At 43.3% G+C, this 10801-nt stretch overlaps 1 long non-coding RNA gene across 1 annotated transcript in view; it reads left to right on the forward strand.

The window, feature by feature from the left end:
* Positions 1-6762, forward strand: part of LOC146406815 (uncharacterized) — a 16873-nt gene extending 10111 nt beyond the window's left edge. The window contains exons 2-4 of the long non-coding RNA XR_014840749.1: positions 1101-3270; positions 3372-4645; positions 5136-6762. This is a non-coding gene — a long non-coding RNA (uncharacterized LOC146406815). The remainder of the gene's footprint in view (positions 1-1100; positions 3271-3371; positions 4646-5135) is intronic.
* The last annotated feature ends 4039 nt before the right edge of the window (positions 6763-10801 follow it).

Below are 10801 nucleotides of genomic sequence, written 5' to 3' on the forward strand. Positions count from 1 at the left end.
AGTTTTAGGTTAGTGGTTTATTTAAGTCCCAATCTCAGTTTTTTAAAAATCAGGAAGTTCCCACTGTGGCACAGTGGGTTAAGTATCTGGCTTTGCCACAGCTGTGGCTTGGATTCCATTCCTGGCCTGGGACCTTCCATATGTCATGGGTGCCACTGAAAAAAAGGAAAAAAAATCAAATGACAGTTAGTGAAACCTAACAATCCCCATCTAAATATGAGCGTTACTTGGATGAAATTTATTAAATAATAAATTCCTATTTGGTAAAGCACCCACTAAGGACCTATTACAGTGTTGACTATATCACTGAAAAGATACTTTCTCAGATCTGTTTAAGCATAGTCAAGAATGTATGAAAATTCCAAATTACATATTTAGAAGAGTTCATAAAACACTTAAGAGAAGAAAATGAATTATGGAATCAGAAAAGTCTGGTTTAGAATTTATTTGGACATATCATAGTCCTGCAATATAATTCATAGACATATTCAAAGATATGTCTATGAATGACAGTACTATAAATGATAGTTTTCATCCTTACCTACCTTACCTAGACGATCCTATTTATCTTCAAAACAATTCTAGAAGCTCACTGTGTCTACCCTTTGGATAGCTGAACTTTCCCTAAGCCTTTCTCCATATGTGATGTGGAGACACTTACACTAGAAACTACAGACTATAACCAAGAGACTCACCATGGGGCCGGTCAGAGGACATGGTTAATAAAACACATAAACATTTAACAAGAAATTGTTCTGGTGAACTCTTTTCATCCTGTGTGATGCCAAAATGTGGTCCACATCTGCAGGTTGAAGAGTCGATATTTTTGTTTCCTTCACAAGCACCGGAAAGAGAGGCAAAACCCCAAATTTAGCAAGAGCTATGACTCATTACAGACAAATATTAAGGATGTCAAGTGTAGGCCTATAGTCTTTCACTTTATTGAGACTTTTCCCCCAAACTTCATCTTTCCATCAATCCCACCCCATAACTCACAGAGTTTAGAATGGTATCTTTGAGGGGCACAAAGGAGCCATAACACTCAGACCTGAAATGGGCAAAGCTTCCTGACCAACAGAGGTTTGTGCTAATGTCCCTAGGACAGGACCCCTTCGATAGCTGCGTGAGATCGGAGTCAGCTGTGATGTACTGGCGAGGAGGCCGAGGAGGGGCTGCCGCTCTGTGAAGGAAGACCCTGTTCATCTTGAGAAAGTACTGATCATGCCAAGGTCTGTGACTGCGAGAACAGAACCACGACTTCTGGCAAAGAGGAGCTATCCCAGCAGGTGACTGCCTGTGGGGACTGCTGGTGAGAGCCTATGAGCCGCCCCCTTTCCCCTCGTCCTATATCACTGATCCGTCCTGACATATTGGCATCTCTAGGGACCTAGTGATGAGGGTGAACATCAAGGTTGCATCTACGGACCACAGACCCAGGGCCTGTCCCACGATGTCAGGGCTCATGAGCATCTTTGCTGATGGAAAGCGAAGACTCTGATGGTAAGCCTATCTGGTTCAGGAGTCTCAGCAGTGGAAAAGCCACTCCTTCCCAGGCTCCCGTGAAAGGTCACAAGCCCCTTCCACAAACCCTGAATTCCCACTGTTTGGTTATGACTGAAATCCACTTTGGCCTTGGACCAGCTTCCAAGGGCTTCCATCTGTCCCCCAGGCCTGGAAGCTGGGACTTAAAGCAGGAGGAGAGGATGAGTGGGAGGCAAGAGCTCTGCATCTCACCAAGCCTCGCTCCCCCTGCCCTCCTGGGTCCTGAGTGTCCCCACTGCTCTCAGGACTCCGTGCCACCTTGCTGCAAGGCTGTCAACTGCCTCATGCGCTGCACCTCCTTGGCACCGCTGACCCTGGCCCCAGCCAGCCTTGCATAGCGGCTACTACTCAACACGAGCCATCGGCATCCAACCCTGGCCCCCATGCACCTGGTTCCCAGCCTGCACTGGGGACAATCAGAGCTGTATGTCCCCACTGGGGGAGCACATCTAACTCAGCACATGTAATGTCCATCTGCCCTGCTCACAGAGAGTTGGCCCAAGCAGTCACCTGGGCCAGTTAGAGGAGAGGGCTGGGCCAGGACGTCTCTCCTGCACAGGGGGTGGCGGAGAGCATGACACCCCTGCTTAATAATGCAGCCCCAGGTGCTGTCACTGTGGAAGGTGCAGACTGAGAAAAACCAAACAGAGGCATCTGGGTGAGCCATCCTGCCATCTCACACATGTTATCCATGGACGCGAGCAAGCAGCCCTGTGACACAGAACTTTCTCCAAATCCTGAGCTTGGCCTCCTGACATCCAATACCAGCTCGCTCCTTCTCTGTGTCTGAGTCATGCAGGGCAGTCTGCTCAGGGCAGGGAGGCAATGGGAAGCTCAAAGCTACACACATCACAGGACCTGATCGTGGACATGTAACCCTTGCACGGTTGCTTTGTAACAGTGGTTCCAGGCACAGCTTGCTTTGCCGTGCTTCACCGATGCTGAGTTCTTTACCAACTGGACCTGTGTGGCCGCCCTTCCCTGAGCAAGTCCATCAGCTCCATGTTCCCAGCAGCATTTGTGTCTTTGCGTCACATTTTGGTAATTCTCGAAATAGTTCAAACTTTTTCATTATGATGATGTTTGTTATGGTGATTTGTGATCAGTGCCCTTTGATGTTACTTTTGTAATTGTTTGGGGGGCCATGAACTGTACCCATCCAAGACAGCGAACTTAAAGGGTTAATGCAGTGGGTGTTCTGACTGCTCCACAGACGGGCCTTTGCCCCATCTCTCTCCTTCTCCCCAGGCCTCCCTGTTCCTTGAGACACAATGATATTGATATTAGGACAATTAATAAACCTACAATGGCATCTAAGTGCTCAAGTGGAAGGAAGAGTTGCAGTCCTCTCACTTTAAATCAAAAGCCAGAGATGATTAAGCTCAGAGAGGAAGTTACATCAAAAGGCAAGATAAAAGCAGAAAGCTTGCACCATGGTCAGCCAAGTTGTCAATGCAAAGGGAAAAGTTCCTGAAGGAAATTAAAAGTGCCCCTCCAGTCAACACACAGATGTTAAGGAAACAAAACGGCCTTCTTGCCAATGTGGAGAAAGTCTTAGTTGTTTGACTAGAAGAACAAACCAGACACAACATTCCCTAAGACAAAGCCCAATTCAAAGCAAGGTCCTAACTCTCTTCAACGCTATGAAGGCGGAGTGAGGTAAGGAAGCTGAAGAATGAACGTTTGAAGCCAGTAGAGGTTGTCTTATGAGATTTAAAGAAAGAAGCTGTCACTGCAATGTATACATCTAAGGATGACCTGACCCCCTTGCTGTACAGTGGGAAAATAATAAAAAAAAAAAAAAAAAAAAAAAGAAAAAAAGAAAGAAGCTGTCACCATAACATAAAGTGCAAAGTGAAGCAGCAAGTGCTGAGGTAGGAGCCGCAGCAAGTTACCCAGAAGATCCAGCTATGATAACCACGCACATCACTAAACAACAGATTTTTCCATCTAGATGAAAGATCCTTATATTGGAAGAAGGTGTTACCTAGCATTTTCATAGCTAGAGAGGAGGAGTCAGTCCATGCCTGCCTTCAAAGCTTCCAAGGACAGGCTGACCTTCTTGTTAGGGGCTAATGCAGCTGGTGACTTCAAGTTGAATCCAGTGCTCACTACCCTTCTGAAAATGCTAAAGCCCTTAATGATTACATTCAACTTACTCTGCCCGTGCTCTCTAAGGGGAACAACAAAGCGTGCATGACACACATCTATTTACAATATGGTTTACTGAAGCCCACTGTTGAGACCTACTGCTCAGGAAAAAGATTCCTTTCAAAGTATTACCACTCTTTGACAAGGCACCCAGTCACCCAAGGGCTCTGATGGAGTTGGGCAATGAGATGAATATTGTTGCCATATCTGCTGACACGACATCCACTCTTCAGCCCATGGATCAAGGAGTCATTTCAACTTCAAGTCTAATTGTGTAAGAAATACATTTCCTAAGGCTATACTGCCATAGACTGATTCCTCTGATGGATCTGGGTAAAGTAAGTTGAAAACGTCCTGAAAAGGATTCACCATTCTGGATGCCATTAAGAACATACATGATGTCTGGGAAGAGGTCCAAATACCAACATTGACAGGAGTTTGGAAGAAGTTGATTCCAACCCTCGTGGATGACCGTGAGGGTCTTCTAGACTTCAGTGGAGGTCTTGGCGGAAGACATGGTAGACATGGTGGAAGAAGAAGAGAACTGGAATGATAAGTGGAGTCTGAAGATGGGACTGGGCTTCAATCTCATGATAAAACTTTAACGGATAAGAAGTTGCAGATGAGCAAAGAAAGTGGATCCCTGAGACAGAATCTACTGATGAAGATGCTGTAAAGCTTGTTGAAATGACAAGAAGGATTTAGAACATTACATACATTTTGTTGGTAAATTAATGGCAGGTTTTGAGAGAACTGAGTCCAATTTGGAAAGGAGTTCTATTACGGGGAAAATGCTATCAAACAGCATTGCAGGCTCTGGAGAAATTGTTCATGACAGGAAGAGAAAACCGACACAGCAAACTTCATTGTCGTCTTATTTTAAGACATTGTCACACCAACCCCAGCCTTCAGCAACCACCACCCTGCTTAGGTAGGAACCAGTAACATCCAGGTAAGACCCTCCACCAGAAAAAATATTATTCATCAAGGGCTCAAGTAATGGGTGACATTTGTAACAACAAAGTATTTTTAAATTATGTATGTTGTTGTTTAGACATCGTGTTATTGCGCACTTAATAGCCTATAGTGCATACAGTACAGGGAACTTTTATATGCACTGGGAAACCAAAACATTCCTGTAACTCACTTTTTTATGATATTTGCTTTATTGCTATGGTCTGGAACTGAACCCACAATATCTCTGAGGTGTGTCTTATTCTCATTGTATGTACACAGTACAATAACTTGCGAAAGAAACTGTGGAAATGTTCATTGTGATGAAGCCATAGAAGCACAGCAGAAAAGAACATGAACTTTGCACTTGGCGGATGTAGATTCAGGTCCCAGCGTACTCGTTGAGTGCACTGGGACAGCCGACTCAGTTTTTCTAAGCTGACCTGTGTTAATCGACCTGTGTGATAGGTTTGTTTTAATCATTGCAGGAGATAATGCACACGAAACACCTTGTGAGTGGCATCCAGGGACATCCAGGAGGTCATCAGCAGAGGCAGCCTCTTCCTCAGGATGCGACTGTCACCTTGGACAGTGCTCACAGCTCAATTCAGAGCTGATGCCAGCATCGTGAGTGCAGCAGGAGAACACAGGGGGCCAAGGAAGTCAGTAAGACACAGAGCTCACCTCCTAGGGTCTCCTGCAGAGGATGCACATTGGAACCCAAGTTCAATACCACGACCTGTGAATACGAGGTCCTTGTTTCCAAAGAGAGACTAAAACCAGAGCCTGAGTGTGAATCAATAAGCCGTAGCTGTAAGATTCCACAGTCATAGAATTAAGAGACACACCCCGCTCACTAAGATCAGACAGATCCTGGCCTGCAAGATGTAACAGAAAGAAATTAATTCCTGGAGTTTCTGTCATAGCTCGGTGATTAACAAACCTGACTAGTATCCAAAGGGACATGGGTTCGATCCCTGGGCTTGCTCAGTGGGTTAAGGATCTGGCATTACCATGAGCTGTGGTGTAGGTCACAGACATGGCTCAGATGCCACATTGCTATGGCTGTGGTATAAGCTGGCAGCTATAGATCTGATTTGACCTCTGGCCTGGGAACCTCCATATGCCACTGATACAGCCCTAAAAAAACAAAAGAAAGAAAGAAAGAAAGAAATCAACTACCTAGGAAATAAGTATGTATGGAGATCTGAGGAAGTTCCTTGAACTTTATACTCAGCATCTGTAGAAAGTTAACTTCACCAAGGTAATCCTTAAGTAAGATATTCACCAAGGCAATCCTTCAACCTTACATTTATATTTTTGTTTTTGTTTTGTCTTTTTGTCTTTTCAGGGCCATACCCTTGGCATATGGCAGTTCCCAGGCTAGGGGTCAAATTGGAGCTACAGCTGTGACCTACACCTACACAGCCACAGCAATGCCAGATCTGAGCCATGTCTGCCATGGCTCACAGCAACACCGGATCCTTAACCCATTGAGCAAGGTCAGGGATCGAACCCCCAACCTCATGGTTCCTAGTCGGATTCCTTTCTGCTGCACCACAATGGGAACTCTGAATTTGCTTTTTTGTTGTTGTGTTTTGTTTGTTTGTTGTATTTTTGTCCTTCAACCTTACATTTAAATCCTTAAATCAGAGGTTTCTTGATTTATTGTTTCCAGCTGGTTGCTGAAAATAAGCTCTGCTAAGCATTAACCAGAAAAAGTATCTGTCTACTATCACTAGAACTTCTGGCAATAAACCTGGTGAAAGGTACACTTCAGCCCAACAAAGCATGTCTCATGCATGAAGAAATAGTGATTGCCAGAGCAGAACAAAATTTCTGTCAAATAAGACAGGATTTCTTGGAGTTTTCGTCATGGCGCAGCAGAAACAAATCCAACTAGGAACCATGAGGTTGCGGATTCGATCCCTGGTCTTGCGCAGTGGGTTAAGGATCCAGTGTTGCCATGAGCTGTGGTGTAGGTCAAAGATGGGACTCGGATCCTGCATTGCTGTGGCTGTGGCGTAGGCCAGCAGTTGTAGCTCCAATTAGACCCATAGCCTGGGGACCTCCGTATGCCACAGGTGCGGCCCTGAAAAGACCAAAAAGAAAAAATGAAGACAGGATTTATTGCCTCTGAAACTTGCCATCACTCAGTATTGCTTGAAATTTTAACTAGTCACTTCATTCATTTGGCTCGAGGCCTTGATTCATTTTTAAATGGATCTGGGAGAGAAAGAACCTGAAGAGGGAGAGAAAGAAAGGATGGGGGGGGCAGAAATGACCCTGAATTGTGACCCAAAGTATAAAACAAATATCCTTAAGATTAACTACCTAGAAGTGTGGTGAGTTTATATGCGGTGCTTAGAGCCAGTGACAATTATGCCATCAAAAATTATCTATTATTTTCTGCTAATTTATTATATCAAATCCTTTCATTTAGTAAGGTAGTTTAACAATTTCATTGAAAGCCATGGAATGAATTGCTCACGTTTCATGACCTAATGTTCTAATCAGCTTGTTATAATGAAGTTTAACTTAATTAATTGCTGCATATTAATGCGATAATAACCCCTTTCCTTTATGTGTGCAGTGACTTGCCCAATAATGTAACAGGATCACTGGGAATTACACAAAAATGAGTGTCTTCTTGTATTTTGAAAGCAATGGTACATTGGTTCACTCTCTGACCCAGGTATATTCAATTATCTTACCAGGGTGATTTTATAACAGAAAAGCATAAGTAAGAATTGAAAATGGCCCATAACTTTTTGCCCTGATAATCATGCTGACATTCTGTAACAAATGAAAGTAACACGTGCACATGGTTAGAAAATTCAAGTCATGAGGAAAGATGTAAAATTGAATGTACCTAAAACAGGTCACTTCCTGGAGACAGGAAGTAGATTAGAGGTTACCAGGGGCTGGAGAGAGACGGCTGGATAGTTAGTGTCTAACTGGCACAGACTTTCAGTTTGGGATGCCAAAAAAGTTCTGGAAATGGAGAGTGGTGACAGCACAGCATGGCCCATGTGATGAATGTCACTAAATTATACACTTAAAAAACAATTAGAAAGGTAAAATTTATGTTATGTATATTCAAGCAAAACAAAATAAACGTTAAAAGTTGGCAACACATAAAAAGTACCAAAAAATGGATAGAAAAGCCTCCTCCCCTTTAGTCTTTGCTTTTGCCCCCAAGAAAGCACTGAAATGGTTTAAAAATTACCCTTTGAGAAAAAAACATATATGCATATATAAATATACAGCATAAACATATTTTTATTTAAATGAATGAGGAGATAGCATATACAAAAAAAAAATCTGGATTTTGGTTCTTTCCCTTAATATTCCTTAAAAATCTTTCACATCAGTGAATGAATATCTACCTATTCTTTTTCTTGCCTGTGTCTTTGCCCATCATATGGATTATCATAATTTATTTCATTAGTCTACTCTAGTCTACTGCCAATGGATATTTAGATTTAGATGCCTCGTTCATACGACGATAGATGTAAGACAAATGATAGATATTTTCAGGTTGCAGTTGTGAGGGTTTTTAAATGATACTGATGCCAAGATGGGAACCACTTCCATCTTGACAATGTCAACACTCACTGATTGCTGTTTTGACAGTGAAGATGTTATCACTGTTAAGTGGCTATTTAGCTCCCCAGACAGACTCATATTAAGAAGCAATTGGATCACATTCAAGGCTCCCTCTGGTTCTGCCTCAATTGAACAAGAACTATTTACAGAATGCCTGGCATGTGTCTATCTGTGTCTTCACTTTTGCAACTACAGGATTTAAAATCATAAAGCCCCCATCCAGAAGGGGTATGTGTTCTAAGGCGGGCTGACCCCAGAGGAGCACATTTGAAGGAGAAGTGCAAATGGTCATAGTACCTTATTGCACTTTGGCCGGGGAAGACTGGGCTTGCTCTAATATCAGCAATGAGTTCAGTCTGCCAATGAACACAGCTTGGACTAGGGGTCATAGAGATGCTGTGACTATTTGACTTATCTCGGAGAAGACACCTCTAAAATAAGCAATGTGTGAAATAAGTCATTTGATCAGAATTGCATGACATAGAATGTTGACTGTTTGGGAAAGGACCATGACGGTAAAATGCTGTCATATCTGAAACCTACTTCTGATCAATTAAAATACATGCACTTTTGAAAAAGCAGTTAAGTCACTGGAAATAATCAATTGCTCCCAAATATTCTAGAGTTGGGGAAAAGAAACAGAAAAGGGCAACACACAGAATCACCTTCTGAGAGTGACGTTTTTACTGGCTGCATCCTGTAACCAACTTTATTTTTCCAGCTGCTGGATTGAGAAGATATTTCAAAGACATTCATACTATTCAAAGTGTTTAGCAACCTCATTCTGTGATGTTAGTCTTAGTCCTGAGGGTATAAGACAATATGTCACTGGAAAAAATAAAATTTTCAACAGGTTGAGTGTAAATCACTTCATCATCAGACCATCACTAAAATGTTTACTACCAAACATGGAGAGTCCTGTATCCCAGATTTGGGATAATGCTTTTAAGTTAAATAAAAGTGGTTTATTAATGAATCAAAACCAGGAGTTCCAGTTGTGGCTCAGTGGGTTAAAGACCCAACATACTCTCCATGAGGATCCAGATTCCATCCCCGGCCTCACTCAGTGGGTTAAGGATCTGGTGTTGCCACAAACTGCAGTGTAGGTCAGAGATGTGCTTGGGAACTGGTGTTGCTGTGGCTGTGGTGTAGGCCAGCAGCTGCAGCTCCGATTCAACCCCTCGCCTGGGAACTTCCATATGCTGGGGTGCAGCCGTAAAAACAAGCAAAAGAAAACAAAACAAAAAGCCTAACCTATGCAAAGCCAAATCCCAATAATGACAAGAGATCTTGAGCCCTGAAGGTAATGACTCCATACTGTGTTAGTTTCTTGCCCCTCGATTCATTTGTATCTGCTCCCTAATCTTGCCTCCTTTGTTTCTCCTTCATAGATTTTAACAAGCGAGCGTTGACAGAAGCAACTGTGGTATCTTTATTTCAGAACAAATTCTGCTGAAATAACTCAGATAAATAAATAACCTAATTAATCTTGACATTCAAGATTTTGTGCTTTCAGTAAAGAGCTAATATTTTCTCAAGTTCTAAGGGACATTCACTTCACTTTCAGCCTCTTAATAAAGTCTCTGCCAAATTGCGACAGAATGCAAAACGTTTCACAACACCAAAATAGAAGACCGACAATCAAATTCATATCAGGAGTTCTCGTCATGGCGCAGTGGTTAACGAATCCGACTAGGAACCATGAGGTTGCGGGTTCGGTCCCTGCCCTTGCTCAGTGGGTTAAGGATCCGGCGTTGCCATGAGCTGTGGTGTAGGTTGCAGACGCAGCTCGGATCCCGCATTGCTGTGGCCCTGGCATAGGCCAGTGGCTACAGCTCCGATTCGACCCCTAGCCTGGGAACCTCCATATGCCGCGGGAGCGGCCCAAGAAATAGCAAAAAGACAAAAAAAAAAAAAAATCATATCAAAACCTGGCAAGAAATGAAAATAAGCAAAAATAAGCCTAAACATTTCATGATATATCCCTCCTAAATGAAATCACCTAAAAAAATTAAGTGGAGTTGGCAGAGTCTTTATAAATCTCAATACACACTGCTCCTGGCATAAAGAAGCAGAGGTCAAAGACACTCGGAATCTGGAGTTGTCCCCTGTCCCTTCCCTTAAGCGCTGAGCAGCGCTCTACCCAAAATATCCCCTGGGGCCACTGCTTCCACCAATTAACCCAGTCTTTCTACACCTGGGTACAGCAGATCCCAGACTTAAAAAATCTGGAGAAGAAATGAGGTGAAGGGTGAGACAGAACGTGTTAGAAAACAGACAGGAGTCGCATTCAAAGGGCAGTTAAGATGTTGGCATCTGGGTCTGGAGTAACGTGTGGACAAGAAGCCTAAGATTTTTAATTGTCACACACGGAGAGTATAAAATACAGAGAGACATCAGGGTTTGAAAATGCTGTATCTCAGCAAATCTCAGTGGGAACAGCTAAGATAAATTCAGGGGCGGACTGGCAGCTGTGGGGATGAACCCAGAAGGGGGGTGTCCATACGCAGGGAGGGAGACCAGGCACCTGACACAGCCGCTGCCT

The sequence above is a fragment of the Sus scrofa genome, chromosome 1 (assembly GCF_054392235.1).
Source record: "Sus scrofa isolate SSC_HxYL_T2T_F1_AM1 chromosome 1, Sscrofa_HxYL_maternal_Yorkshire_Landrace_v2.0, whole genome shotgun sequence".
In the NCBI taxonomy this organism is placed as follows: Eukaryota; Metazoa; Chordata; class Mammalia; order Artiodactyla; family Suidae; genus Sus; species Sus scrofa.